The following is an 8,296-nucleotide window of genomic DNA, read 5'->3' as shown; positions in this document are numbered from 1 at the left end:
AGCTTCGTAACTTTGCAGATATTGTTTATGCTCAAACAGCAACATTACACACTAACTAACATTAAAAAAGTGAAATCACAATGAACCACCCCTTTAACAGTTTTAGTTTTAGATTTAGTTAACAGTGAGTCCTGAGTGTTGGTTTTTTCCCATTATGCCCTGCAGCTGGAGTGCTCGGAGGAGTTGGGTGATCTGGTGAGGGCCGCTGACATCACTCTGGCCCTCAGCGTTTACCTGCGAGCGAATGTTCCTGCGAAAGTCATCCAGTGCTTTGCTGAGACGGCTCAGTTCCAGAAGATAGTGCTCTATGCTAAGAAGGTACCGGCGTGGCGTTCCCTTCAAAAGCTCTGTTCCTCCCTCATCTGTGTCTCTGCTCCGGCGTGATTGACGTGTTGTTTTCGGGGCAGATGGGATATTCTCCAGACTGGCTGATGCTGTTGAGGAGTGTGATGAGATCCAGTCCTGGTCAGGGCCTTCAGTTCGCTCAGATGCTGGTTCAGGATGAAGAACCGCTCGTCAACATCAACCAGGTAACAAACACAGACATTTCTAGAGTGAAATCCATCTAGTGCACTTAAATGTTTGCGTCCCAAAAATCTTCATATTCACTTTCTAGTTAACTAAAACTAAAACCATAAAAAAATATATTTTTTGTTACTTGAAATAAACTTTAACTGGGAAAAAATACAGATATATTTAAAATAAATAAATAAAATAAAAATGACAAAAACACGCTCAAATAAAAACAGAAAATATAAACTAAAATTTTAAAATTAAAATTAAAACGGAAAATATAAAAATTAGTTATTAAAACTATTTAAAATTAAAATGAAAACAGAAAATATAAAAATTAGTTATTAAAACTATTTAAAATTAAAATAAAAACAGAAAATATAAAAACGAGTTACTAAAACTTTAAAATTAAAATGAAAACAAAATATAAAACTAAAAATGAGTAGCTAAATCTTTAACTAAAATTAAAATTAAAACAGAAAATATAAAAATGAGTTATTAAAACTTAATTAAAATGAAACTAAAAACAAAATATAAAACTAAAAATGAGTAGCTATAACTTTAATTAAAATTTAAATGAAAACTGAAAATATAAAATTAAAAACTAGCTACTAAAACTTAATTCAAATTAAAATAAAAACAGAAAATATAAAAATTAGTTACTAAAACTTTAATTACAATTAAACTAAAAACAAAATATCAAACTAAAAATGAGTAGCTAAAACGTTAACTAAATTTAAAATGAAAACAGAAAATATAAAAATTAGTTATTAAAACTTTATTTAAAATTAAAATAAAAACAGAAAATATAAAAACGAGTTACTAAAACTTTAAAATTAAAACTAAATATAAAACTAAAAATGAGTAGCTACAACTTTAACTAAAATTAAAATGCAAACTGAAAATATAAAATTAAAAACTAGTTAATAAAACTTAATTAAAATTAAAATGGAAAATATAAAAATAAAAACTCATTTTAAATATAAAAAAAAACTATAACAGTGTCTCTAAAAATAACAATGCTCTACACTGCGACTGCACTTATCACCGTGTGTGTGTGTGTGTGTGTGTGTGTGTGTGTGTGTTTGAGGTGGTGGATGTCTTCATGGAGGGGAATCTAGTGCAGCAGTGCACTTCATTCCTATTGGAAGCTCTGAAGAACAACAGGCCGGAGGAGGGGCCTCTGCAGACACGCCTCCTGGAGATGAACCTCATTCACGCCCCTCAGGTGAACCGATCAAACACACACTGATGCGTTCACAGCAGATTTACACAAGATGAGCCAACACGAGTCCCACCACAACATTAGAAACTTGTTAACTTGAACCATCTGAGAACCAGTGTTATTTTAGTATGCTTTATATACTACTGTAGTATTTATAAAGTTTTTATTTTTATATTTTCAGTTTTCATTTAAATTTTTTTCAACTTGGACAATCTGAGAAGCAGTGTTATTTTAGTATTATTTATATTATATTATAATATTTATTGATAGCATTTTTTGGATCATCTGATAACTATATACTATTATAGTATTTATTGATGTTTATAAATTGTTATATTTATAAAGCTCATTTATAAATATTTACATTTTTTAAATATTTCACTTTAAAACATTTCTGATTTTTAATTACATTTTTTTTTAAGTTTAAGTGTGAGTTTTTCATCTAATATTTATATTTTCATTTTCATGCTATTTCAATTAATGAAAACGATTTTTAATCATTTTTAGCAAAAAATATCAACACTGCAGAGAATGGTCAATGTAAGTTAGAAAATCATGTTGAAATCACAGTTTTTGGTCAGAATTAAAATGTCAACATGAATGTTTAGTTTGGATGTGTTTTGCGTTTTGTTGATGAAGTTTAGCTTAAAGGTGATCGTTTAGTAGTTTTAGGCTGGCTTAGCTCTCTGCTGTCTATTTTGATTGTCTGAAAACACTTCAAATGCACATGACCACAAGACTTTTGGCTGTTGTGTTTGTTATGTGCGTGTGTTTGCAGGTCGCAGACGCGATCCTGGGCAATCAGATGCTCACTCACTACGAGCGCGCTCACATCGCTCAGCTGTGTGAGAAAGCCGGTTTACTGCAGAGAGCTCTGGAGCATTACAGCGACCCCTACGACATCAAACGGGCCGTCGTACACACACACCTGCTCAACCCCGAGGTGTGTCTGTGTGTGTGAGAGCTAAAGCGCTCAGGAAATGCTTGGTTAAAATCATTTTATAATGTTTCCTGAGCTGCGCTTAGAATCTTAGTGGTTTTTCATCAAAAACGGTCATTGCATGTGGAACTCTTTTGAAAAGTTTTACTGCATTTTTACTATAACGGCTGCCAAGATGAACTAATCATGAACAGTGTTGATTATAGAATCATATTTAGAGCGTCAGAGGTCGCAGCCAAACACAGTCTCAAACGCATTAATGCAGTCAGCTCGATAAAATCCAGTTCAGTGCTTCTGTCATCATATATGTGACTTTTATTGGCGCAATAACGCTCAATATTAACAGAAGCATTAATACAGATGATGAGTTATGGTAATAAAAAAATGCATTTTTTAAAAACAAATGAACAATATATTTTCATATATGTGACCCTGGAGCACAAAACCAGTCTTTAAGGGTAAATTTTGTGAAATTGAGATTTATACATCATCTGAAAGCCGAATAAATAAGCTTTCCATTGATGTATGGTTTTTTGGCTATTGCTACAAATATACCCCAGCGACTTAACACTGCTTTTGTGCTCCAGGCTCACATATAATAATAAAATAAACATTAGATATAACTTACATTTACATTTTTACATTTAATTAACCATTTATTTAAATTAATTGAATGAGTTGAACTGAATATATAACAATAAAATAAACATTAAACATTAGCTTACATTGACCGTTTTTAATTTAATTATTAACAATGTATTTTAATTAATTGAATGAATTAAATTGGATTAATAATACAAATATACCCCAGCGACTTAACACTGCTTTTGTGCTCCAGGGTCACATATAATAATAAAATAAACATTAGATATAACTTACATTTACATTTTTACATTTAATTAACCATTTATTTTAATTAATTGAATGAGTTGAACTGAATATATAACAATAAAATAAACATTAGATATTACTTACATTTACATTTTTACATTTAATTAACCATTTATTTAAATTAATTGAATGAGTTGAACTGAATATATAACAATAAAATAAACATTAAACATTAGCTTACATTGACCGTTTTTAATTTAATTATTAACAATGTATTTTAATTAATTGAATGAATTAAATTGGATTAATAACAATAAAATAAACATTCAACATTAGCTTAATAAAAAAAAAAATTATTCAACTATTAACAATTTATTTTAATTAGAATAATAATTCGGCAACCCGCCAAAATAAAAGCTTGCAGATTTTAGGTTTGAAAATGCTGAAAATTGTATAAAAAAAATACAAAAGTAGAAAAGAAATTTAAAAAAATGTAAATATTTGCATTGTATTTTTTAAGTTTTAAGTGAAATAATTGTATTGCTATTTTAATACTCAATAATTATTTTAAAATATAATATATTATCACACTATTTTTTGTTTATTATTTAAAAAAAATAACAAAATAAAGTAAATAACAAAATAAATGAAGTACAATAATACTATTATCACAGTTATTAATTGTTTTATTGTTTATAGTTATATTTAATGGGTCACACACACTATGTGTGCAGTCTCATGAGAACCAGACCCCTGCTTATAGACTACAATAATAAAGAGAACGAGCTTTGATCGTTTAGTCACTGGCTTGATTCACTAATGCATAAACTAAAATAAAACACGTCTGTACATGAGCCCTTACAGCAGGCCTGGGCGATAAAACAGTATCGATATTTATCGACGGTACACCTTCATCGATAACGATATAAAACATGTTCGATATAGCGCACGATATAGGCATGGCATAAACACATGATGCTGTTTTGTTCATAATTGTTTATGCAGTTTACAAAATTATATTTGATTTATATATGTTAATTTCGACGTTATGCACGATTTTATAGACAGTTATTTGAATCGACAATTAATGCGCTGCATTATTTTGCTCATTTCGCCCTCTTGTGGCCTCGGGAAACAAGTCAAAAGTTTCCTTAAGACTTATTTAATCTGCATATAAAACATAAGAAAGGATATATTTAAATTTTATTTTGTGTTTAACTGTAAAAAAAATAAAAATAAATATATATATATATATTTGTTGTTTGACTTAATAAAGTGGGCAAATTAAAAATACAGTGGTTAAATGTAAACATTTTTTTCTATTGCTCTGTTTTAAAAAAGGTTATAAAAAATGTCAATAATTATCGATACCGAACGTTATGAAACATATATCGTTGATATATTTTTTAGCTATATCGCCCAGCCCTACCTTACAGTATATATTATCCCATGGAATGCAGTTTCACATTTGTATATTATGTTTCTCGAGGTTAGTTTATAAAGCTAGCAACGTTTTTTGCACCGAAAAAGGTCTTTCATTTCGCTCTTGTGATTGATGGACAGACGCGAGTTTTTCAGAAGCTCCTCTTTGATTACAGACGAGGATGAGGCATGTTAAGAGCGTGTCGAGGGGAAATTGTGACAGATTTCAGATCCTAGTGTTTCAGAATCATTTATATTTTAAACTGGGGAGTTAGTTTTGAGTTTTGAAGCTTGCAGTGTATTTTTATTGCAGAGTAACCCTTTGTGTGTGAATATCAAGAGTATTTGAAATTCAAATTGTTACATTTTTAAATTCAAATTTTTAAATGTTTAAATTTAAATTGAATTCAAGAAGTCTGTCAGAGGAGTATTGAAGATTTACGTTTTTTTTTCTTCTCATTGTCTGTCAGTGGTTGGTGAATTTCTTCGGCTCTCTGTCTGTGGGTGACTCTGTCGAGTGTTTAAGGGCCATGTTGGCCGCAAACCTGCGTCAGAACCTGCAGCTGAGCGTTCAGATCGCCACCAAGTACCACGAGCAGCTGGGAACGCAGACGCTGGTGGAGCTTTTCAAGTCCTTCAAGAGTTTCGAGGGTGAGACGCTCACGAGCTGCAGAGGGGTTCGAGGCGGCTTTGAACGATTCCTCATTTCTGTGGGTCTCTTTCAGGTCTGTTTTATTTTCTGGGCTCTATCGTGAACTTCAGTCAGGACCCTGATGTGCACTTCAAGTACATTCAGGCGGCGTGTAAGACGGGGCAGATCAAAGAGGTGGAGCGCATCTGTCGAGAGAGCAGCTGCTACAACGCCGAGCGCGTCAAGAACTTCCTCAAGGTACTCGAGACTCGAGAAACCAAACGCATTAATGCGGTCAGCTCGATAAAATCCAGTTCAGTGCTTCTGCCATCAAATATGTGACTTTTATTGGTGCAACACTCAAATTAACAATATATTTTCATTTATTGAATTAAATGAATAATAATAAAATAAACATTAGATATAACTCACATTTACATTTTTACATTTAATTAACCATTTATTTTAATGAGTTGAACTGAATATATAACAATAAAATAAACATTAGCGTACATTGACAGTTTATTTAATTATTAACAATGTATTTTAATTAATTGAATGAATTAAATTGGATTAATAAGAATAAAATAAACATTCAACATTAGCTTAATTTAATTTTTTTTATTTAATTATTAATTCAACTCAATTAGATCAATTAAATTATGTGGTTAATTTTTTTTTAAATGTTAAGCTAATGTTTATTTTATTGTTATTAATTCAATTCAATCCATTAATTAAAATAAATTGCTAATAATTAAATTAAAAATGTACATTTTGCAGATTTTAGGTTTGAAAATGCTGAAATATTGTTTTAAAAAAATAAAAAAGTAGAAAAGAAATAAAAGAAAATTAAAATGTAAATGTAAATATTTGCATTGTATTTTTTAAGTTTTAAGTGAAATAATTGTATTGTTATTTTAATACTCAATAATTATTACTATTTTTTGTTTATAAAATAATTAATCATTATTATATCATTAATTAAAATAAATAGCTAATAATTAAATAAAAAAATTAAATTTAAGCCAATATTGAATGTTTATTGCTGATTAAATTAATTCAGTTAATTAAAATAAATAGTTAATAACAATAAAAATCAATAAAATTCAACATTATCTAAATTTAAATGTTTAATTATTGAGAATTTATTTAAATCGACTGAACTGAATTGAATAATTAACAATAAAATAAACATTTAGCTTATATTTAAATTTTTACATTAATTATTAACAATTAACAGTTTATTTTAATTGAATACATTGAATTGAATTAATAACAGTAAACATTAAACACTGGCTTAAATGTACAGTTTACAATTTAATTATTAACAATTGATTTATTTGAATTGAGTTAATAACAATAAATTAAACATTCAACATTAGCTTAATTTTACATTTTTTAATTTAATCGTTAACAATTTAATTACATAAATAACAATTTCCCCCTTTTGCATTGCTCTTTTATTATAATTGTGATGATAATTCATAATATAATAATTGTTTATTAATTGGGTAACACTTTATTTTAAGGTGTCCTTGTTACACGTTACATGTACTTACTATTATAATAACAATTAATTATACATAATTATATGCAAGTAACCCTAATCCTGACCCTATAGTAAGTACATGTAGTAAATTAATATTACTCAGTACTTAAATGTATAATTACACTGTAACAAAGACACCTTAAAATAAAGTGTAACCATTAATTGTTTATTGGTGTCTTGCACTCTACTGCTTTGAATATCTAAATGCATTATAATTCTTTTGACAATAGAAATGTAGCTTGCTTTGTGATGTATGGAGCTTATAATATGACAAAACTAAATTAATTTGTATTGTGTAAATTGGAATTATTGACAAGTGTCATTTAACAAAACTGAATACTATGTGGCATTTAACATTAGTTCTGAATTAGATTTTTTTTAAAACTTATTGAATAAATAAGCTTTCCATTGATGTCTGGTTTGTTAGGATAGGACAATATTTGGCTGAGATACAACTATTTGAAAATCTGGAATCTGAGGGTGCAAAAAAATCAAAGTATTGAGAAAATCATCTTTAAAGTTGTTCAAATGAAGTTCTTAGCAATGCATATTAATAATCAAAAATTACGTTTTGATATATTTACGGTAGGAAATTTACAAAATATCTTCATGGAACATGATCTTTACTTAATATCCTAATGATTTTTGGCATTAAAGAAAAATCAATAATTTTGACCCATACAATGTATTGTTGGCTATTGCTACAAATATACCCCAGCGACTTAAGACTGCTTTTGTGCTCCAGGCTCACATTTGTGTTTGTATTTGTGTCGTTGCACAGGAAGCCAAACTCACAGATCAGCTTCCTCTCATCATCGTGTGCGACCGCTTCGATTTCGTCCACGATCTCGTGCTCTACCTGTACCGCAACAGCCTGCAGAAATACATCGAGATCTACGTACAGAAGGTACGCTGAAAGTCCTGAACACGAGAAGCACACGCTGCTGATCTGGAGAGTTCACATATGTGTGTTTGTGCTGCTGCAGGTCAATCCCAGCCGGCTGCCGGTGGTGGTCGGGGGTCTGCTGGATGTCGACTGCTCCGAGGACACCATCAAGAGTCTGATCCTCGCCGTACGAGGAGATTTCAGCACTGACCAGCTGGTGGAGGAAGTGGAGAAAAGAAACCGGTATCAAAACACGTCAACTGCTGTATTAAATCAATATCACATTTGCAAACTCCCTT

At 29.9% G+C, this 8,296-nt stretch overlaps 1 pseudogene; it reads left to right on the top strand.

Annotated features, from left to right (window-relative positions):
* Positions 1-8,296, top strand: part of LOC107657203 (clathrin heavy chain 1-like) — a 50,828-nt pseudogene that overhangs the window by 18,745 nt on the left and 23,787 nt on the right.

This window comes from Sinocyclocheilus anshuiensis, unplaced genomic scaffold (assembly GCF_001515605.1).
Source record: "Sinocyclocheilus anshuiensis isolate Anshui unplaced genomic scaffold, SAMN03320099.WGS_v1.1 scaffold3011, whole genome shotgun sequence".
Classification (NCBI taxonomy): Eukaryota; Metazoa; Chordata; class Actinopteri; order Cypriniformes; family Cyprinidae; genus Sinocyclocheilus; species Sinocyclocheilus anshuiensis.
The sequence above is the reverse complement of the archived record's forward strand: the minus strand, read 5'-3'. Positions and strand labels throughout refer to the sequence as shown.